The following is a 23,278-nucleotide window of genomic DNA, read 5'->3' as shown; positions in this document are numbered from 1 at the left end:
GTAGAGTGCTAGCCTTGAGCTGAAGAGCTCAGGGACAGAGCCTAGGCCCAGAGTTCAGGCTCCAGTACAGAAAAAAAAAGACAGCCCAAACAGAGAAGTCTCTGTGAGAGTCTTATTTCCAGTTAACCACTCAAAAAACTGGAAGCAGGGATGTGGCTCAAAGTGGTAGAGCGAAAAGATCTTAAGGACAGCACATAGGCCCTGAGTTCAAGCCCTACAACCAATCGGGGGAGAAGGGAGGAAAAGGAAGAGTTTATTACCTTGCCTTCCCCCACAACAGCAAGTGCATAAATTCATCCTGTACTGATGTGGTTATGTTCTTTTCCTAGATAAAATAAAAAGAAATATGTGGTACATGTTTTGCAGCTTATAAAGTACATCTACTCACTGTTCTTTCCTCTGTCTTCTCTCAAGCCCTTATATACAGGAAATATCTGAGGTTCAGTGACTGGAGACAACCAGTCAGCTGTTTCAATAGCTTCCTCATTCCCAAAGCACACCCACTGCATTAAGTTGTTCCAATGGTGGAAGAGTCAGCTATGGATCTGATATGGTTTGTCCCCCAACGGTTCATGTATTATGATGCTGCTGAGGTAGTGGAATCTTTAAGAGGTAAGGCATACTGGGAGGTGGTTAGGTCACTGAGGGTGCTGCTATGTGAAGAAAATGTAGTTCTCATAGGAACCTGGTTAGATCCTGCAGAGTGAGTTATTCTAAAAGAGCAAGACCACCCTTCTCCACTTTCTGGTTCCTGCGTCACAAAGTGATCCCTCTGCCAAGATGCCATCTCCCAGAGGAAGAAAATAACAGAGCCACACAATCTGGGACTTCTAGTCTACAAAACTGGAAGATACATAAACCTCTTTTCTGTATACATTACCCAAGTTCAGGTACTTTGTTATAGTAACAAAACCTAATATAGACTCCTTTTTGCAAATATTTTCTGTGAAAATAGTCATTAGGCCAAGCTGTCTGAAGAAATTATGGTCTTAATATTTCATAAATTAAACTGACCTTTCTCATATAGCATATAAAGCAAATAGACTTTTAAACTCTTTCCACAGGAAATATCAGTTACATTACCTGCACAAACTTAGTGAGACGAGAATCCATCTGCATCAGTATTTCTTCCCATACTTCACACATACATGTCAGTGACAAATTTATATACTATTAGCAAAAAGAAAAAAATATTTTAAACCCACATTCTACCTAATATGTGCTATTTAAGGTCACAAAAAATCCAGAACTTACTTTCAACCACCCTAATTAACTTAGTTAAGCCAAAGGAAAAGAGAAGACCATAGCTAACCTTTGGTAACTTCTTTTTTTTTTTTTTCCAATTGTGGGGCTTGAACTTGTGGTCTGGGGACTGTCCCTGAGCTCTTTTGCTCAAGGCTAGCTCCTTACCACCTTGAACCACAGTGCTACCTCCTATTTTCTGGTGGTTAAATGGAGCTAAAAGTCTCATAGACTTTACTGCCTGGGCTGGCCTTGAACCATGATCCTAAGATCTGAGCCTCTTAAGTAGCTAGGATTACAGGTGTAAGCCACCAGGGTCTAACTGTTTGGTAACAACTATTTTTACCAAAGAATCAATGATTCTTAGAACTTTAGAAAGGAACTTTTTTTATACTTAAATTTTATTGTAAAGGTAATATACAGAGGGGTTACAGTTACATAAGAAAGGTAATGAGTACATTTCTTTTTTGCACAGTGTTACCCCTTCCTTCATTTCAAAAGAACATTTCTATACCTAGTAAAACAAACATCTTTTACATTTTATTATTTAAGCTGTGTTTTATTACACTGTCAAAATGTTAATTTGTTCAACTATTAAACTGTCAGAGGACCCTTAAAAGATTTCGACACCTAGTTACATTTGCCATCAAGTAAATTAATGGCTGTGGTAGAACAATAATGAAAAAAATGGCCTGAATTCTTTACAGTTCTTCTATCCTGACTTATTCTCCTCACCTTGCACCTGGCTGCCCTATAACTTGCTCTAACTGAACATAGCAGAAAAAACACTGCTGAGGCCAGGGCTTTCAAGTTGTTTATACATCTTGACTTGCACTTTTTTTTGAGGGGACGGAGAGGGAGACAGGATCTTGTTATATAGCCCAAGCTTGCTATATAACTCAAGTTGATATTATAATACTCTTGCCTGAGCCTCCCAATTGCTGGATTATAGAAGTGTCCCACCAACCACAGTTCAACTTACACTCTTATTTATTTAATTTTTTGCTAGTCCTGAGCTTGAACTTGGCCTGGGCAACTGTCCCTGAGCTTCTTTTGTTCAAGACTATCACTCTGCCACTTAAGCCACTGCTCCAGTTCTAGCCTTTTTTGTGTACATGGTACTGAGGAATCGAACCCAGGGTTTCATGCATGTGAGGCAAGCATTCTACCACTGAGACACATTCCCATCCCTCAATGTGTACTCTTGAAACCTTTGCTGCCACTACCCTAGAAACAGCACAGGACTAGCTGGCTAGAAGATGAGGGATGCAGGGCAGAGGCAAAGCCACTTCAGCCAGGGACACATATCAGCTTGCATGATCAAGCTGGGTGATATGAGCCATACCAGGTACAGATCACCACAACTTTCTGGCTGAGTTTAGTCCAAACTGCTAACCTACAAAATTATCTACTAATTTGGGGTATCTTTGTTATGATCAAAACCTAAAATCATAAAAAGACTATTTTATTTGCAATAAAGTATAAGTAACATTAACAGGAACATTTAAAAGATTGACTATTTTTTCCCTTTCATTTGGAGGTGATAGGATTGGATGAGTAGATTAATTAAATTACTTTTTCTGGCTTTAATAAATATTGTAAGATTAGCAGAATAGACATCCAACTGACGTCAGTTTTAAAAAATAAAATTACAAATGTTACAGTAGATACTACTAGAAAGCAAGTGATGAATAAATACCTGCAACAGAGCTGAAATGTGAATAAACTTCCTGGCCATCTGAGTTACTTCATGTAAGAAGGAGTAGAGCAGATTGGTTTCAAGCTGAAAAACAAGAATAAATTGAGTCATAATCAGATGTATTTACTTTTTTAAAGATAAATTGTTCCTGTAAAACACACACACACACACACACACATACACACACATGTGCATGCGCACACGTGTGCATCCTCTAACTTAAAGAGGAGCAAAGATGTAACTAAGTATCAGGAAGACCAAATCATAATTCTGTCCCCTTTGAAACATAACCAAGTTGGAGGCATCAGAACCAAGGGAAGGCATCAAAAGGCATTAAAATACTACTGGTAAAAACAAAGAAAATATCCCTTACCAGTTGTATCGCACAGAAGTTGTCATTAAAAAAAAATCTATTACTAGCTGGGAATGTTGCTTAGTTGTAGAGTGCTTGCTTAGCATGCATGAAGCCCTAGATTTGATTCCTCAGTACCACATAAACAGAAAAAGCCAAAAATGGCACTGTAGCTCAAGTAGTAGAATGTCAGCCTTGAGCAAAAGAAGCTCAGGGACAGTGCCCAAGCCCTGAGTTCAAGCCCCAGGACAAAAAAAAAAAAAAAAAAAAAAAACAAAAAAAAAAACTTTTACAAATTTCACAGAAAAAAAAGAGCTGCTCTATTATAGCACAAATACAGCCTGGTGATCACAGTTGCTCAGCCTTAAGACACAAATGTGTACTACCATTGTTGTGAATTCTATGTCTAGGGTGCTCTGGAACACTGAACAGCATGCTATTGAAGACACTAAGCAGTCCTCACATCTTCTATCCTTTTGTTCTACTTTGTTTGAAAATTCACACATACTTAGGATAAACATATAGGATTTTCAGAGGAAACACTGGGGAAGTTTTCTTGGCAAAGCAAAGGTACAATCTAAATAACAGGAGCCCAAACAGTTTCCTAATCTTATTATGTATGCTACACACAATAAAAGAGCCCTCACCAATACTTAAATGTTTTACACAAAAAGCATGTTTAGAGCCTAATGGTGCACACCTGTAATCCCAACACTTGGGAGGCTAAAGCAGGAGAACCTGAAGTTCTAGGCCAGTCTGGATTACAAAGCAAGCCTTCCTCTCATTAGAAGGAGAAAAAAGGCACAGAACCTGAATGCAGACTGCCTAGTATCACTTTCCAATTATGAGCTTTTGTATGTGTCCAGTACTTTCTTCAGGTATAATAACAGTGCCTATCCATATGTTGTTGTGTTTAAGGCACTAAGGGTTTGGCATATAATAAATGATGAATATCAGCCCTTATTATTACTAATAACTGAGTCCCAAGAAAATGCTCAAAACCAAGTAATTCTGTTATAGGAACCAATTTGTAGATCATCAAAACATTGTTTTTATGTGGAAAATAATAGTACTACAACAGCATTCAATATGTACAATTTAGAAACTCCACGGAGATGTTTTATTTTGCTGCCCATTAGAATACAGTGAGATATAGATACAAACCCACAGAGGTGGGGACCCAGCTCAGTGGTGGACAGCATGCTCGTACGTCCTGTCAACTCTCAGCACCAACCACCCTAAAAAACAACTGAAAAACTAAAACATATTCTTAATCTCTACAATTACATAGCTGAAAGTATGAAACCTTTGAAGCATCACCAGTGGAAACCTCTGCGACCACTGATAATGATTTCAAATCACTTGATAGACACAATGCAAGACAAGTGCCAGCAATCTGCAAAATAATCACACACCCTCATACATGTGGTATCACTGCTAGGGTGCACTTTGTAATACTGGAAGCAACAATTTATACACAACTTTAGAAAGCTGTGACACACACTTCTGGTTTCAGCTATACTCATGTAGCAGGTAAAGGTAGGTAAAGCAGGTAAAGGGCTCCTCCTAGTCACAAAGACCTATAAACATTAAAACTTCTGATCCCAATCCCATCAACAGTTGCACATCAAAGGTTGATGAACAAATTCCCTGAAGGCTATGATATTTTCTACACCTTGGGGAATTGTGAGAGCGAGATGAAAAAGGCTCTGGAGAAGACTGATTTAGCAGTAGTAGGAGACTCAGTACTCAACAAAGAGTGGCTTCCGATAGCTTTCATTAGGCTCCAGTTAAATCACAGTCAAGTGGATCAGATCAATCTTTTCATTAAAGGAAAAAGCATGAGTAATTCCACCAAAAGTTTCTCATCTCTATAGTAATATCATTATTTTAGCTTAAAAAATCCTCTAATTATTTAAAAACAAATTGAAACTGAAAAAATAAAAATAAAACTTACTATGTTATTCTTATTCCATAAGTAAACTAGCCACTATATTTTAAGAGAAATAATACAGGAAACCTAAAAGAAAAACTCACTCCTGTGACTCGAGCAATTTTGAACATCCCATAAGCATAAAGCTCAATAAATCCAGAGCTTCCTCCAAGGACAAGAATATTTAATCTAATAAAAAAATGTAACAAGCAGAGAACCAGTGAACAACACAGATGATTGTGGGTGTTTTTTATATTTGTGGATTTTATTTCTACACTATCTTTAAAAAATAATTAGCATGAACTTATAGTACAAAAGTGTTACACTGTGATATTTACAACATGAATATAATACACTTTGATCAAATTTACTCCTAATCTATATTACTCTTTCTTAACTATCCTTCCTCCCTATCTATTCCTTCCTAAGTTTCTGTAGGGCTTCATGCTGGTATTGTCATACATATATATTCACCTTCCCTCACCATCTCTTTTTCCTTTCTCCCTCCTGCTGGTTCCTCTTCTCTCTTTTAGATGACTGTGGTTTTTTTAGCCAAAATATCAATTGTTACTGCTTTAATCTAATCTGAGTGCTAAAATTCCTCTGTGGGGAAAACTGATACACTAAGCAAACACAGCAACTCTCAATATTCAATCACAGCAGGCCATTTCTTTTGTTTCCAAAGAACAATATATATTTCTTATAGCTAACATTAAGCATTTATAGTAACATAACATACTAATAATTGTATTCACATACAGCCAATAACAAAACAGTTTTATTATGGATATGACACAATGAAGAACTTGGATAATTAAAATTGAAATTTTAAAAATTCTAGTACTATCCCCTTTTACTTATTAAAAACAAGTATACTGCATTACTGCTAACACACGAAACAAAGAACGAGCACACAGTAAAAACAGCAAGACGGTGACATCTATTATTTGAAGACACAGCGTGTCTACAATGAGATAACATAACAAAAGATTTGCTCCTGAAAATTTGGAAATGTTCCTCCAATATGAAAAGTGACTTATTTAAATTAGATTTACCTGACATCTCCCAAGCGTTTAATAATTTCATCAGAATTCTCCTCACTACAATATAAAAATAAATTGAGTCATCTTTCAACCATGTTCTTTCAACTAAAAAAAAACATTATTTTATTTGAAAACAACAAAAAAGTATATTTTACCTAAATATTTTTGAGGTGCTGCTATAATGAGAGAAAGGAGAGACAAAGGTAAAATGATACTCATGAGAGAAGTATGTACCAATATTTAAAGCAGATTAACCTGCAAGATTAAGTCCAAAGAAATACAACTCTGATACTTACTTTTTTGGTAATGTGGGCAGCTTGGGTAAGAGAATGTTTGACTCATCTTCAGCATTATAGAACGATATTAGAACACTAAAAGGAAGGGAAACAGGCATTACACAAACAGTAATAAGTTACTTCTCTTTCTATTAAAAATATATTTTTTAAAGACTCATTCCATAACTTTAAGAAGTAAAGATATACAAGACACCCTGGCTCATGGCTCATGCCTATAATCCTAGCTACTCAGGAGGCTGAAACATGAGTGTCACCGTTCAAAGCAAGCCGGGGCAGGAAACTCAGTGAGACTCTTATCTCCAATAAACCACCAGAAAATGAGAAGTGGTGCTGTGGCTCAAGTGGTAGAGGGCTATCCTTGAGCTAAAGAGCTCAGGAACAGAGCCCAGGCCCAGAGTTGAAGCCCCACAACCAACAACAACAAAAAGTAAAGATATGGCACAGATAGTTTACCTGTCTAATAATCACAAATAAGAAATGATAAAAGCAGAAATTTCTTTTGTTTGTAAAAACAAATGGACCTACTGTTATTCAACAGTTTTCTTGGGCTGGGAAGGTGGCTCAGTGGTAGAGCGCTTGCCTTGCATACATGAGGCCCTGTGTTCGCTTCCTCAGCACCACATAAGCAGAAAAAAAAAGGTCAGAAGTGGCGCAGTGGCTGGAGTGGTAGAGCACTTGCCTTGAGCTGAAGAGCTGAGGGACAGTGCCCAGGCCCAGAGTTCAGGCCCCACAACCAGACCCAAAGCAAAAACAAAAACAGCTTTCTTAGCATAAAATACCTTCGGCCAGGTGCCTGTAATCCTAGCTGCTCAAGAGGCTGAGATCTGAGGACCATGGTTCAAAGCCAGCCTCGGCAGGAAAGTCTGTGGGACTCTTATCTCCCATTAACCACAAGAAAACAGGAAGTGGAGCTGTGCCTCAAAGTAATAGAGCACTAGCCTTCAGCATGAAAGCTTAGGAACAGCACTTAGGCCCTGAGTTCAAGCTCTTATGCCAGATAAAAACAAAAACAAAAACACACACACAAAATCCACCTTTCATATATACTCAGTATTGGGATACTGAAAATATATGATTTTTTAACTCAAATCTAAGAAATTTTGCTACTAAAAGTAACTTTACAGAACAGTGCAATTAATATATCATTTAATTACTGGTTCTATGGCTTACATACATTTGCCATCTGACAAAACAGCAGGTACAAGAGACTATATCATAAACTTTGCAACAGTCTCAGTAGCTGGGATAACAGCATGTGGGTTTATAGGCATGTACTACTGCACTTGGCTTATAAATAGGTTTATTTCCCCTTGTCATTTTCAGATAAGACTGGAAACAGATAAGCTAGCAAATGAAAGAATGGGAATTTAGAAGTATTTTTCACACTTTTACACAAAGTAGCTATCCTGAGTTTCTAGACTTAACAGGAAACAATTCTAAACCATGAGTACCAAGTATTGAGAACACAGTTAGCAAGTAAGTGAGCTGGGATAGGAAGTACAAATATGGTCTGCTTCTCTCACTTTCTAGAAGATTCACTGATTATCTGATAACGGATTAATCACTGTGGATTCATGTATATTTCAAATGCCAGGCTACCACCTTGTTATCTATTTCTTTCAGGCCCTTCATCAAGTTGTCAGTTAACATTCAGGATTTACAAATTTATTTGATATCAAGTTAGTAAAATTTAATCAGTGAGGAGGAGGTGAGGGAAAAAATTATTTTTTTAGGGGGGGGTGGTCGGTAGTGGGGTTTGAACTCTGGGCCTTGAACTCTAGCCGGGGTGCTGTCCCTCAGCTCTTCACCTCAAGGTGAGTGCTCTACCACTTGAGCCACAGGGCCAATTCTGGTTTTGTGGTAGTGAATTGGAGATAAGAGTCTCATGGACTTTCCTGCTCAGGCTGGCTTTGATCTTAGCCTCTTGAATAGCTAGGATTACAGGCGTGAGCCACAGGCTCCCTGCAGAAAAGTAAATTTTTTAATCCTCCCTTCCCCAAATTCAACATCACCCAGATTCACTAGCCCCTCAGTCTACCTTTACTGCAAGCTTTACTTGTCTATACTATTTTGAAAGCATTTTTGGAAATTTTACTTCTAGTAATTAATCTAAGGAGTAATTACACAGAGTTATTTCAAGTACTCAGAATGTTTATACAACATTGCTTATAAAAACCCAAAACTGACAATTACCTAAAACCACCATAGGAGTCATATTTAGTAAATTAGAATATATGAAAGAGTGAATTGCTATGCAGGCATTTAACATTAATGTGATAAATCTATCTCTATTGAGCCAAAAAGAAAAAAATTATGTATGAAAATAGGAAGCATCATTAACTTTAAAAAATTGTATTGTTATTATAAAGGTGATGTACAGAGGGTTTACAGCTCACTGACTTAATAAAAGTACACACATAGATCTCTATTTGAACATATCAAGCAACGTGGAAAACTGTTCACCAAAATAAAAGCAGTTGCTACTTTTCAGTGATAAGCTTTCAAAGAATATTATTTATTTGTTTGTTTATTTATTTATTTATTTTGGGTTCAGTAGTGGGGCCTGAACTCTAGGCCTGGGCGCTGTCCCTTAGCTCTTCAGCTCAAGGCTAGCACTCTACCACTTGAGCCACAGCACCACTTCGGGCTTTTTTCTTTTTGCTTATGTGGTGCTGAGGAATCGAACCCAGGGCCTCATGCTTGCAAGGCAAGTGCTCTGCCACTGAGCCACCTTCCCAGCCCGTCAAAGAATTTTAAGTCCTTACATTTACCTAGATAAAAATTAAGCAATGAAGAATATATATTCACTTTACAAAAGCAATTTGCTTTTTTCTTAGAGTACTAATGATGCAGACAAAGTTGACACTAGGATTTAGTAGTTTACAGAGCTGACTGGATGTGTACCACAGCTCAGAAAAGGACTGTCACTGTGAAACACCTGGCAGAGAAGTTCAGTCATCATAGCCCTACCAGCCACGATAGAAGAGGTAGCAAGAGGCAAAAGACCACACAGAAATGAAAGAACTGGAGTCAAAGCAGGGGGTCCTCATGTGTGACCTACTTATTTACATTATGCATATCTTATTCACACTTATTCATACATATTCATAAGAATGCTTCCGAGCCTGTACAACTACTGCTGAAATATTTTCTGGGTAAAAGGCCATGATGGCATTGATTAGACTGGCAAACGGCAGCTGGTGCTTGACCAAAGGGTAGAGGACAGGAGTATAGAAAGAACAAAGTTAGAGTTTACTGCACTTATCTTTGCCAAGAAGCCACATTTTTCCAAAGAGGTATCTCCAACAGATAGAATTCGAGCTATGAAAAATGTTTAACCATTTAAAAAAATTCCAAAGGACGGGGCTGGGAAGGTGGCTCGGTGGTAGAGTGCTTGCCTTGCATGCCTGAGGCCCTGGGTTCGATTCCTCAGCACCACATAAGCAAAAAAGAAAAAAAGCCAGAAGTGGCACTGTGGCTCAAGTGGTAGAGTGCTAGCCTTGAGCTGAAGAGCTGAGGGACAGCACCCAGGCCCAGAGTTCAGGCCTCACAATTGGAACCCTCCCCCCAAAAAAAGAAATCTAATTTTGCCCAATATTGGATTATGTGACACTTGTTTACAACCAGAATATACACAGATAATCTTTGGTTTTTGTTTGTTTGTTTTTTGGGTCCAGTCAAGGGGCCTGTGACCCAAAGGGGTAGAGTACCACCACAAAAGCTCAGGGACAGTGCCAAGGCCCTGAGTTCAAGCCCCAAGACTGGTGCATATGTGTGTACACACGCATGCGTGCACGCACACACACACACACACATACACACACATACACCATGCTTCCTCTAACACCAGTATTTCTTATTATCATTTTCTATGACCTTAGGAGCATTAACACCTTGGGACTAGCTAGGTAGTGAAATTCTAGGTAAATGAGAGACACCCTCTTCTTTTGACATGTAAGAAAAAGCCACAAAGGGGAGAGGGGAGGGCTGGCACTGTCTCTGGCAATGGAAGACAGGCAGGCGGGAAGGAAAGATCTGGAAACTAGAACCTTCCGATCACCCACACCTTCACACTCCTTGCAGAGCTGGGGGTCCCTGCATGTCCTCTGCTCTCTACACTGGAGGCGGCGGCAGTGGCTGCAGACGGCTCTTTGCCATTCCCTGAGCAAGGAGAGGCTGTGGTGCCCTATGCGAACCTCGCCCCGGGGTGATGCCAATGTGGGCCGCACGACTTTCCTCTCCTCTTTATCTCCCAATAGGAGGGAGCTGACAGCTTGGCCCAGCCAGCAGAAAACCTGTGAGCCAGGCTCCACTAGACAAGCAGGCCTTCACCTCCCTGAGGACTGGGGACCTGAGAGAGCAGACACAGGCAGACATTTCCCCCACCGCAGCCAGGGCAAAGCTGCCCATGGCCTGGGCAGATGGCACCATCCCCATGGCCCTGCTCTAGCTTGTCTTCCCAACGGTCTCTCCCATCCTCTCCTTTTCCACACTGGTAGCTCACGCCTGTCTTCCTACCTACTCAGGAGGCTGAGATCTGAGGATTGTGGCTCGAAACCAGCCCAGGCAGGGAAGTCCGTGAGACTCTTATCCCCAATGAACCACAAAAAGCTAGAAGTAGAGCTGTGGCTCAAATGGTAGAGCATTACTCTTGAGCAAATCAGAGCTCAAGGGCAGCACCCAGGCCCTGAGTTCAAGCCCCATGACCTACATAAAAATAAAAATTGGAAAACAAATTGAAAAATCAAGAGAGTCTTCCCCCAGTCAGAGATTTTTACCCAATTTGAGGACCCCACCCCAGCTTCTATCTTCTCATGGGATAAAGTCCAACACAACCCACATTTTGGTCTCATCCAAAGTCCCAGCTGGGACCTCTGCTCCATCCCCTTCTCCTGCTGCTCTCCCAACACTAAGCAGGCAAAGGTGGGCATTAAATGTCCTTTGAATACCAGCTAGCTTGCAACACATAAACACATAAGTGATGTTAAACAAAATCCCTATGAACAAGGACACAGCATTAGACCATGCCTGTGGAGAATGTACACCTTGGCAGAGAAGCAGAGAGAACACTGAAATAAAAGGTGGGGTTCTGAGGCAGGCTCCAGTGGCTCATACCTATCAATTCTAGCCATTCAGAAGATTGAGATCTGAGGACCGTGGTTCAAAGCCAGCCTGGGCAGGAAAGTCTGATGGGAGTCTTTAGTTCCAATGAACCAGCAAAAAGTCAGAAGTGGAGCAGTGGTTCAAGTGGTAGAGCACTAGTCTTTAGTAAAAAAGCTCAGAAAAGCACCTAGGCTCTGAGTTCAAGCCCCAGGACCAGCACACACACAGACACACACACACCGAGACACACACACAGACACACAGACACACACACAGACACAGACACAGACACACACACACACACACACACACACACACACACACACACACACACACACACACACACTTCAGCCCAGGCCAAATCCTCTGTTCAGGACTTGACACAAGATAACATGAGTTTTACCCCCAGGAAGTACGGCATTTATTTAGGCACGAGAAAGCCGACTCTACTTCAGCTCCCGATGGACACGCTGACACTAGTCAGAGGGGTCCTGGGGCCTCGTCTGCATATGACTCATGGCTGACCTCCCTGAAGAGCACTAGGCCAGCGATTGCAAAGATACCAGAGTAACACGTGTAGCCACAGAGGCGATACTCAGGAGTGGGGAGCCTCACGGGAGGGTGGCTGAACCAGTCAGACACTAGGGAGAGAGCTCCAACCAAGAGCCAGCCCAAAGGTCACCTCCATGGAGAACCAGCAGACAAACTTCCTTGGAGGAAGTCTGAGGACATGGAGAACGTTCCAGATGAGCATCTGCGACTCCCTGACTTACATGTTCTGCCAAGATCTCAGAATAGATTACCCCCCCCCATTAAAATGGAGGCACCTGGCAGCTCACACCTGTCATTCCAGCTACTCAGGAGGCTGAGAGCTGAGGATCGAGGTTTGAAACCAGCCTGGGCAGGAAAGTCCATGAGACTCTGATCTCCAGTGAACCACCAAAGGCCAGAAGTAGAATTGTGGCTCAAGTGGTAGAGCACCAGCCTTCAGCAAAAATAGTGCAGGGAAAGCGCCCAGACCCTGAGTTCAAAGCCCAGGACAAGCACAATAAATTTAAAAATGCGACAATGAACTTGATACATGGCTCAAATGGTAGAGTACCTTTACTCCACTTAATTAATTACTAATTTATTAAAGTATCACTTTAATAAACTGACTTTTTAGAGACAGGAAGCATAGCTCAAGTAGTAGAGTGTCAGCCAGGAGAGAAAAATCTGAGCATGAGCAAAGGAGGTCCTGAGTTCAAGCCCCAGTACTATCACACACACACACACACACACTCACACTCACACACACACACACACACACACACACACACACACACACACACACACACACACACACCAATTGACTTTTGGTTGTTAAAATTATTATTAGAGAAGGATAAGATGACATCTAATACTAGTACCCAGACAATCATGCAAAATGTCAAACTGTGTTGAATGCAAAGGAATAAAGAATGATATTCTGGGGCAAATACAGGCACACTGTCTCCAAGGAAGGAAAAGAAGAAGGGGAGGGAAGAGAGGAGAGAGGGAGAGGGGGAAGGGGAGAGGGAAGGGGAACAGAAGGGGAGGGAAAAGGAGGGAAAGGAAGGGAAGGGGAAGAGGGGAGAGGAAAAGGAAGGGGAGGGGAGCGGAGGGGAGGGGATGATGACATACTATCAGGGACCCATCTGCCCCTTCCTCTAGGTTGAAATTCAAAAATGTTCCCAGCAAAAGAACAGAGTCTTGTTCAGTCTGGATGGGGGGCAGGCTGGGGGGGAGGGGTTGCTACACGGCGCCCAGGCTGATTGTGCTCTGCATTTGCAGGGCAGTCCCAGTCCCCCACCACACCCAAATAGCACTGCCCCACACGCATGACCCCGTAGATCCTGCTCTCTTTGGATGCCAGCCACTGACCCCCCAACCCGGCTGGCAGGGGAGGCTGCGGACGGAGGGGCCACATCCTCTAAATAAACAGACACCCAGGGGTCCCACAGGTTCTCAAGAAGTATTGAGCTCATCCACTGGCCAAAGAACCCACATGCTTCTAAGAGACATCGGGAAAGACAAGACATGAAATGTATCCAAGATGCCGCCAAAGCTGCTGGCTGCATCGGAGAAATCTCAAAACAAAATACATTCATAATACAGCAGGTGTATTATATACACCAGGTATAATACATCAGGTACTAGTGGCTCACACCTGTCATCCCAGTGACTCAGGAGGCTGAGATCTGAGGATCATGGCTCAAAGCCAGCCTGGGAAGGAAAGTCTGTGCAACTCTGATCTCCAATGAACCACTAGAAAACCAGAAGTGGTGCTGTGGCTCAAGTGGTACAGCACCAGCCTTGAACTCACCACACAATTCTGTACTGCCACCTACACACTTGGGAGACCTCAGCCTATTATGATCATGGGTGAGCAAGGAAGCCATTCCATCCCATGGATTTTCAGACAATGATCATAAACCTGTCCCTTAGCTCTTTTGCTAGAGACCTAGTGCTGTACCACTTGAGCCCAGCTCCATTTCTGATTTTCTAGTGGTTCATTGGAAATAAGAGTCTCGAGGATTTTTATGCCTCTGCTGGTTTTGAACCTCAATCCTCAAATTTCAGAGAAACTGGGGTTCCAGGCATGAGCAATAGGCACCTGGATTCTCCTGAATTTTTTACCCTAGCTGATCTAGAAACTCCATCCTCCCAATCTCTGCCTCAGGTGTAGCTAGAATGATAGGAGAAAGTGACAACACCTGGCTTCACATCCTTTCTGGAAAGCTCCTTTAAAAACAACAATGATTAAAAAACCCATCACTGAAACAGCACTCCCGCCGGCCATTCTTGAGTAGGGAGAATCACAGTCAATCTCCACATAGAGTCCGAATACACAGACAGAATGCAGGCAGAGACAGGCGCAGGAGAGTAGACGGTCTCCCAGATGCACAGGGGGGCGCTGGGGACATATGTACAGCAGGAAAGGGGAAGGTGGAGAGGACAGCGGCCAGAACTCAGCCTTGTGGGAAACAGGATCACCACGTGCGGGGCAATTTCCCGCCCTCTTGTCCTCCACAAAGTACATCAAAACCTGGAAATGGGCTATTTTGCAGGAATTCTAGTCATTCATTCGAACCAAATCAGCCTTGTGTGATGTGCGAAGAGACAAGGCTCTAGAAGGGCACTTTGGGGGACGTCCCAAAGCCAGTGCGGATAAGGAGTTCCTTCACTTACAATGTAAACCGTGCCTTACACCCCCAGCAGGCCACACACCAGGAGCTCAACTCTCAGGAGACCTACTCGGAAACCTGGCTGGTATCAGTGCCACCCCAAGTTCTGCAGCCCCTGTCTCTGTGCCTCTGAAGGGCAGCGAGAATCACACAAGGCCAGTCTCCTGAGGCCTCCACGTATGAACCTGACACAGAATGCCAAGGGCCAGCCACGAGCCTCCAAGGACATCTATCCCATCAGCACCGTAGCTGCCGGAAGTCACCACCAGCAGAGACCAGTCACAAGTACCAATGGGAGACTATCCTAGTCAGATTCACACCAAAGGCCTGTAGAGCTTTCACCCCACCCTTTATTTTTTTATTTTTTCAAAAACATTAATGATCTCAAGTTCCCTATGTCTAGAAACCTACTTGTGTTTTCCCTTAAGTGCTCTCATCTTGCTTTCTGTAAATAAATGTGGATTCACCGGCAAAACAGACTCCAGGAGAAGGTTCTTGAAAGGATCGTGTGTATTTCAGAAGTAACCTTCTTGGGTTTTTCTTCTTGAAACCAAAGCACCTTTGTAAATAGGCACAGAATAAATTTTAAAAGAAAACAGCTGGGCGCCAATGGCTCATGCCTGTGATCCTAGCTACTCAGAAGGCTGAGGTCTGAGGATCATCGTTCGAAGCCAGCATGAGCAAGAAAGTCCCTGTGAGACTCTTATCTCCAATGAACCACTCGAAAACCAGAAGTGGCGCTGTGGCTCAAGTGGTAGAGTGCTAGCCTTGAGCACAAGGAGGCTCAGGGACAGCGCCCAGGCCCTGAGTTCAAGTCCCATGACCAACTAAATAAATAAGAGGTCGGGAAGATTAAGGAAGTAAGATCGTGTTTGTTCCAGAAAACGGAAGGACAGAGAGAGGACCTGGGATGACGAAGGGGTGAAAAACCCTCATAAGACCTGACCCCAAAACCACTTAGGAAAAATGCTAGGAACAGAGATGAGGACAGGAGTTCGAGGACAGACATGCTCAGAGCTTATTTCTAGCTGAGGAGAACAATCAAGAATTGCAGCGGACACCCCCTTTGGGATGCAACTAGAGGAGAGAAGAGCTTTGAAATGGAGTTGGAGGAATTTGGGGAAACAGCATCCACACAGAAGGATGAAGCTAGATGAAGACCGAATGACCAACACAGGTGCAATTGGTTCAGCCCTCCTCCTACATGACTACAGCTAGACCGGCAAGGCCTTCCCTCCCTTCAAGTCTAGTCTCCGTCTCACTCCAGTAGATTCTACGTGCCCCTCCCTATGATAGGGCACCTGCGGCCCAGAACCCTAGGTAGGCCAAAGTGGAATTGTTCTCAAGTCATTTCCAGCAGAGGTGGGTGCAAATCAAACAAATAATGACCCTTGAGTTTCATCAACAATTCCTGGAGTTTCTAACAAGGAGAAACACACACACACAAGCAAGGCTCCCATTCTGACACTCCAGAGGCACACCTGGCCTGCCTGGTAGGAACTCCCAGCCATGGTCACTCAGTCTGTCTGTGATCACTGCCCCTGCCTAGGTGGAGCCCACCAGCCAAGGTCTGAAAACACAGATCCATGAGGCGTGACTTGATTTCCCTGAATATTGTAGAACCTACCACACACACCCGAAAACCCAGATTACACTCACTACCACTCCTCCCCAACCCACCTCCACCAACAGGCATCCAGAAGAAAAATAGCAGAAAAGAAATAGGTAAATAAATGAATGCACTGGGCTTTGTTCAGGAACACAGATCCATAAATCTTGATCTTGATTGGCTTTTTTTTCTTTTTCCTACCTCTGTACATCTGGGTTCCCATTTATTTTAAAACACAGAAAGGAGGAAGCCAAAAAAGGTGGTTGTGCAAAAACGACGAAGCCAGCCAGGCTAACCATCAGTGATTATAGCCACAGTCAGGTGAGCAAAGGTGTCTCTTAAGGCTTCCTCCTCCTCCTCCTTGCTCTTCCTCCTCCTCATTCCTCCTTCTCTTTTTCTTTTTCTCCTCCTCTTCCTCTCCTGCTCCTTATTCTTCCTCCTCACTCTTCCTCCTTCCCCTCTTTACTCTTCCACCAACCTCTATTTTGACATCCGCATGACCTGATGGGGCCCCAGAAGACGGGAGGAGGGAAGTGCTTTTATCTCCAATGAGCCGGCAGAGAGGTGGGAAGTAGAGCTGTGGCTCTAGTTCAAGGCCAAGGAAGCTCTCACCTACAACTCTCTCCCACCCCCCTACAACACCCGGAAGTCCAGTGAAGGATTCTGACCACCATGTCCACCTCCCACCCCCAGCCAGGCCTGACATCTATAGATCCACCTTGGCCTCTCCTCAGTTCCCCTCTTGCTCTGGCCTCAAAGGCATAGTCTTGTGCCTCTACCTCCAGGCGCTGCCCTTCAGAGACCCCTAAAAATTCATCCCCAACAGTTCCAGCCCCAGAGTACCACATCTGGCCTTCAGGCTAAAGGCCAGGTATGAGAGCTTGCACCTGTAATCCCAGCTATGCCAAAGGTATGCATGGGAAGATCACCATCTGAGGTCCCCTACCTGAATAAAAGCAGCTAAAGTGAAAAGGGCTGGGTGCCCAGCTAGTGGAGGAAAGCACCCACCCATTGAGTGAGTGAGAGAAAGAGAGAGCTAGAGAGGGGGGGGAGAGCAAGTGAGCACATCTTCAGCTGAGCCTCGCTTCGTGTTTGTGAATTGTCTTTCCGAATGCAAACCACAGCGTGGAGATTCGAAGGTGAAAAATCAATTTGGGGGCGGCATCTGTCCAAACCACAACCCCAGGGGCTGGGTGCTTCCGTGCGTGGGGTCTGCCCCCGCCCCTTCCTCTGTCCACATTGAGGAAGGAAGTGCTACAGGATTGGGACACGCCCAGAGGTTGTCCTGGGCACCCCCCTTCTGTCCAATCCCCCCCACACCCCTCACCCGGCCTGCTCTGCACCCCCAGTGAAAGTGGCCAGTGTGTGCACGGCACGGCCTTCACCACTCCAGAAACACAGGGGCCCAGGCCAGCCCCTCGCTGTGAACAGCCAGGCCTGGGCCCCCATCCAACTCTGTCTTGGCCGAGAGTCAACCAGCAGCTTCCCTTTCTTCCTCCTGGCCAGCAAGAAAGCCAGTGGCCAGGGAGAAAGCTTGCTTCGTGTGTCCTTCACTAGCCCCTCAGCTGGACAGCTCTGGTGCGGCTAGATCAGGGAGCCGGCCCCCTTCCCGCTGGCCAGAGAATGCATGCACGTGCCCCTCGTTATGTGTCTCCCTGAGTGGGGGTGCAGAACACGGAGGGCTGGGCCCTCCACCAGCTCCTTCTCCCTGTGTCCTTCCTCCTCCTCCTGAAACCACTCTCTCCTCCTTTCCTGCAATTCATCCTTCAGGGGGAAACTGAAATATGGGTGGGGAACATGTGGCTCTGGCCTGTCACCTGAGGAGCTCAGAAGGCTGAGACAGGAGGATCGTGGGTCAAAGCCAGCCTAGATAGAAAAACTCTGTGAGACTCTTATCTCCAAGGCACCAGCAAAAAGCCAGAAGTGAGGCTGTGGCTCAAATGATAAAGCACTAGCCTTGAGCAAAAGACAGTATCCAGGTCCTGAGTTCAAGCCCCAGGATCTGCATCAGAAAACAACCAACAACAACAAAGGAAGGGGAGGCACAGAAATGAGGCGACAGAGGGTGAACAAAGGCAGCCGTGGTCCTCAGTGGACACCACGTGGAGAATGAACTCTACCACTCCTGGATGGGGACGGGAGGAAGAAACTGGGGGAGAGAGCGAGGGAAGAGAAGACATGGTCCACAGAAAAACGAGCTCACAACCCAACTGATGTAACTGTCACCCTTCTGCACGTCATCTTTATCATCACAATAAAAAATCAATTGTGGGCTGGGAAGGAGGCTCAGTGGTAGAGTTCTTGCCTTGCATGCCTGAGGCCCTAGGTTCAATTCCTCAGCACCACATAAGCAAAAAAGCTGGAAGTGGCGCTGTGGCTCAAGTGGTAGAGTGCTAACCTTGAGCTGAAGAACTGAGGGACAGTGCCCAGGCCCAGAATTCAGGCCCCAACCAGCAAAAAAAAAAAAAAATTAATTGTAATATGGACTATCCCTCTCTCCCCACACACTCTTCCTGAGATATCTCACCCGGCCCTGAGATGGTCTCCAAGCACTCTGTTCCCACAGTGCTAGAAGGCAGAGAACAGAGTCCAGCCCCAGTGGTCACCCCATGTTTGGCAAATCTGTCTGTAGCAGGTATTTATTGAATAGTTGAATAGAGAAATCACACACACACACACACACACACACACACACACACACACTTAGAAAAGACAGAAGTTGGGCACCAGTGGCTCACACCTGCAATACCAGCCACTCAGGAGGCTGAGATCTGAGGGTCAATATTCAAAGCCAGCCTAGGCCAGGAAGGTCTGTGAGACCAAAAAGCAAGAGGTGGAGGTGTGACTCAAGAGGCAGAGCCGCCAGCATTGAGCAAAATCAAAATTAATTAATTAATTAAAAATTAAAAAAAACTCAGGGGCAGCGCTCAAGCCCCACAACTGGCACCAAAAAAAAAAAATCTAATTAACTAAAAGAAGACAATGTGAAAGAGAAGAGATGCCAAGATATCAGATAAGATCAATTACAAAGGGGGGGACCCAAAGAAAGAATAAGAAAGCAAATCACCCATTAAAAGAAGACCCACTGGACATGGGTACTGAGGAGCCGCCAGCCCTGAGGCAAATCAACCTGGAGACCCTGGGCCTCACTTTCCCCCATCTCTTAAATGAGAAGCCGGCAGTGGACATCTTTCTAGCAGGTCAGAGCTGGACGTTTCCGGTTTCCTCTAATCCACCAGACCAGACAACCCCTGCCCCCAGCTTCATTAACTCATTCATTCCTTCACTTAGTCCACACGTGTGTATTTCATTAGGTGCTACTAGTCACTCAACAATGTTAAATACAAGTGCTGAATTGAAATCTCTCTCCGCGCCCTGGAGAAGTTCACATACTTCCCGTTCTCCAGCAGGGTGCGTGAAGAGAATTTCGGGGCACCAAGTACACCCAAAATCCTGAGCAGGTGCCGGTAGCTTCGAGAAGGCCCAGAGAAAGGCCACAAGGCCACTAACCTGGGAGGAGCATGGACATCCAACCACGAGCACGCCCTTCCAGCTCATACCACCACTCTCCCATTCCTGCCCCCAGGGGCTGAGGCACCCAATGGGTTTTGTGCCACCGCCAGGGCCTGGGCAGGCCCTGAAGCCCACCCCTCTCTGGACTGCCTGCTGCTGGCCCAGCCCCGGCATCCTGGAAGAGGACATCAATCCCACCACTAATCTCCTGTCTCTGGAGAATCCCTTGTGGTTGAAAGAGGAGATCCACTCTAATAAAATGTGAACAACTCATTAGACCCATAACTCCCCTTTTGATCTCTATTTACAGAGAGGGTAGGGGAGGGGGGTGGAGGGACTCCACGAGGATGGGGCTGTGCACACCCAATGGCAGAGAAGGGAAAATGGGAGTCAACTGTGAGGAAGAGCTTTCTAGAATTGTCAGGGAAGCTTGGAGGATGGGGCTGAAAAACAAAACAAAACAGAAGAGCCTTGCCTGGCCAAGACCATCCACACCCCACCCCCTTGGGTCAACCTTTATCTTTGTAGTTCAAAAGAGGAACTGCAGGGGGGGGAAGGAGGCATGTCTCCGTTGATAGAGTGCCAGCCAATAGGGTCAGGGACCAAGTTCAAATTCAAAATGGAAAAAGGAAAGAGAAGCACACTAGCTTGGAACCACCAAACCCAACCACACACAGCCACAGAGGCGTGTCTCCGTTGATAGATTGCCAGCCAATAGGGTCAGGGACCAAGTTCAAAACGGAAAAAGGAAAGAAAAGCACACTAGCTTGGAACCACCATGCCCAACCACACATAGCCACAGAGGCGTGAACCACACATAGCCACAGAGGCGTGTCTCCGTTGATAGAGTGCCAGCCAATAGGGTCAGGGACCAAGTTCAAGTTCAAAACGGAAAAAGGAAAGAGAAGCACACTAGCTTGGAACCACCACGCCCAACCACACACAGTCAAACGGCCAGTTCTCCCTGCCCCTTCCTCACACCCTGCCTCAGACAACTGAAGGGACGTCAGCCCACAGAGGGGAGCACAGATGTCATTGTCAGTTGATTCTTGAACAGCGAAACATAAAATGCCATCATCATCTTCCCTGTCCTCTCCCGCCCCATCCTCAAATCCAGCAGAGATGAGAAGGATCTGGAAAGATGTCTTATGATGTAAAAAACATGCTGAGAGCCAGATCCACTCAGCCTGCTTCTCCCTGCTGAAGATCACTTCCTCCATCTGCTGATTTCAGCCCCGGTGCTGTTCCCTACCTGGCCTCCCCTGCACCAGGCCCTACCCATGGGGGCCATGAGGCCAAAAGCCAAGAGGACAGGGAAGAATCTGCTGCCATCTTTCTAGATGCAAGGTCCTACAGTTCCCTCCGCCTCCAGTAGGAGCCGCTCTTCTCAACCAGACTAAATAAAAGAAGGAGGAGAAAGAAGCCAGGCACCAGCAGCTCACACCTGTCATCCAAGCTACTGAGATCTGAGGATAGAGGTTCAAAGCCAGCCCGGGTGGGAAAGTCTGTGAGTCTCTTGTCTCCAGTAAATTACTGGGAAAAGGTTGGAGGTAGTGGTGCTGTGGTTCAAGTGGTAGAGCACTCACCTTGAGCTCAAGCCCGCAGTGACAGCACCCAGGCACAGAGCTCAAGCCCCACAACAGCCAAAAAAAGCAACTGGTGTGCAGAGGGGGTGATTTTTCGAGAGGGATTTTTCTCCTCCCTTCCCTATCCTGCCATTTATCCTCACTTACTCCTCTGCCTGCTGCATCACCCCTAAGAAAAAAATCACCCAGTAGCAGAGGCAGACTTTCAGACAAGACAGGCTTCCTAGAGCCAAGGCCAATGAGTGAGAAGAGGAGGCAGGCGAGCCCATGGGCCACCATCTCCATGCAGGGACCCCAGCCCGGCAACCCAGAAACACGGCCCCCAGGGGGGCTGGGACTCCTCGCTTCACAGCACCACTGACCCTTCCTGGGAAGTCTTGGTTTCCTATTAATTTCTTGTCTTAATTGCATACCATGCGTGCTCCTCATTGCTGTTGCTATTAAAACTACTTTTGCTCCCACCAGCAACCTCGTCATGCATGACAGGGGGGAGGGGGCAGGAGGAGACAAAAAGCCAACCCAACTGGCAATTCATGCAGCCAGGAGGAGAGGAGAACAAAGGCTCCCCCCTCACCCCGACCCCTCGTCTTGGGGGTCCCCCCCACCCCACAAAGGCCCACCTGTGGCCACTCCCCCAAAGGCCTTGGCCAGTCGGAACCCCTCACCCCCACTCGGGTCCTGCCCCTCCACATTCTCCTCATGCCCTTTCTCTTCTCTTCCTCTGCACCCACCTTCTGTCACCCCTCCCTCCCCATTGCTGGTGGGTCCTGGGGTCCACACATGACAGCTGGAAACCTGGCTTTGTCCTACTGGGTGAGTGGGGAGGGACGGGGGCTGAGACCCTGCCATCGCCCCAACCCACTCCACGCCAATCACTGGGAGACCCAAAGGTACTCACCTGCGAACTCTACCTGCAATCATGGCCCACCCCACCCCTGCCTCTGAGCTATTCTGAAGAAAGATGAAGAGTTCTCCCAGCCCACCTCCTTCCTGGAGCAAGCAGGTGGAGAAGCCAGCTGAGGGACCTCCAAAGTGAGCAAGCACCTCGAGGATGTGTGGAGGCGGTGGGACTCGAACCTCTCACTCTGAGACACCTCGGGCACAGACTGGAGTCTCACACACACTCTGAAACAAGAGGAGATGACTGGGCATCTGGCTGACATCCATCCGCCCTTTCTGGCCAATTCTTTTTTTTTTTTTTTAATAATCATCTACTACAGGGCAGAGGGACGAGCGCCTTCCGTTGACTCTCCATCTCAATGGTTCCAAAGCATTGCTGATTCGCTTTTTTAAGACCAGAGATGGGAAAATAAGTAACACACATAAAGAAAGGGATGAGATATCGGGAAAGCATTATTGATGATTCTGCTCTAGATTCCTTCCAGACCTTGATCCCAAGCTCAGGCTGGTGTGTACCTGTTCCCTGAGTTTGCAGCTGTCTGTTGAGTGAGGCAGGAAGGTGGGCCCTGGAAGATCAGAAGCTCCAGCTGTTGCCACCCCTAGCTGGGTCGTGATCCCATCTTGTTTTTCCCTCAAGAGTTACCTTGGCTTGCCCAAGTGGCTCATAGAAGAATCATTTCACTAAGTCTTTCTTCAGCTCTCCTCCCCCGCCCCCACACACACATGCACACACACATTAAGATGCTGCCTAACCGACATTTTGCCATATTGTGAAAATGGATGAAAGGGGAAGGTG

The 23,278-nt window shown here is 45.4% G+C and overlaps 1 long non-coding RNA gene across 1 annotated transcript; it reads right to left on the bottom strand.

Annotated features, from left to right (window-relative positions):
• Positions 1-260: 260 nt before the first annotated feature.
• Positions 261-22,631, bottom strand: LOC138830155 (uncharacterized). The gene is made up of 7 exons (XR_011372886.1): positions 22,566-22,631; positions 6,566-6,640; positions 6,425-6,445; positions 6,282-6,326; positions 2,942-3,025; positions 1,084-1,170; positions 261-325 (listed from the first exon to the last, which is right to left on the bottom strand). It is a non-coding gene; the product is annotated as an uncharacterized lncRNA (long non-coding RNA).
• Positions 22,632-23,278: the final 647 nt, after the last annotated feature.

This window comes from Dipodomys merriami, unplaced genomic scaffold, assembly GCF_024711535.1.
Source record: "Dipodomys merriami isolate MVZ:Mamm:240054 unplaced genomic scaffold, mDipMer1.0.p SCAF_1845, whole genome shotgun sequence".
NCBI classification, from domain to species: domain Eukaryota; kingdom Metazoa; phylum Chordata; class Mammalia; order Rodentia; family Heteromyidae; genus Dipodomys; species Dipodomys merriami.
Note: the sequence above shows the minus strand (reverse complement) of the source record. Positions and strands in the feature narration are given on the sequence as shown.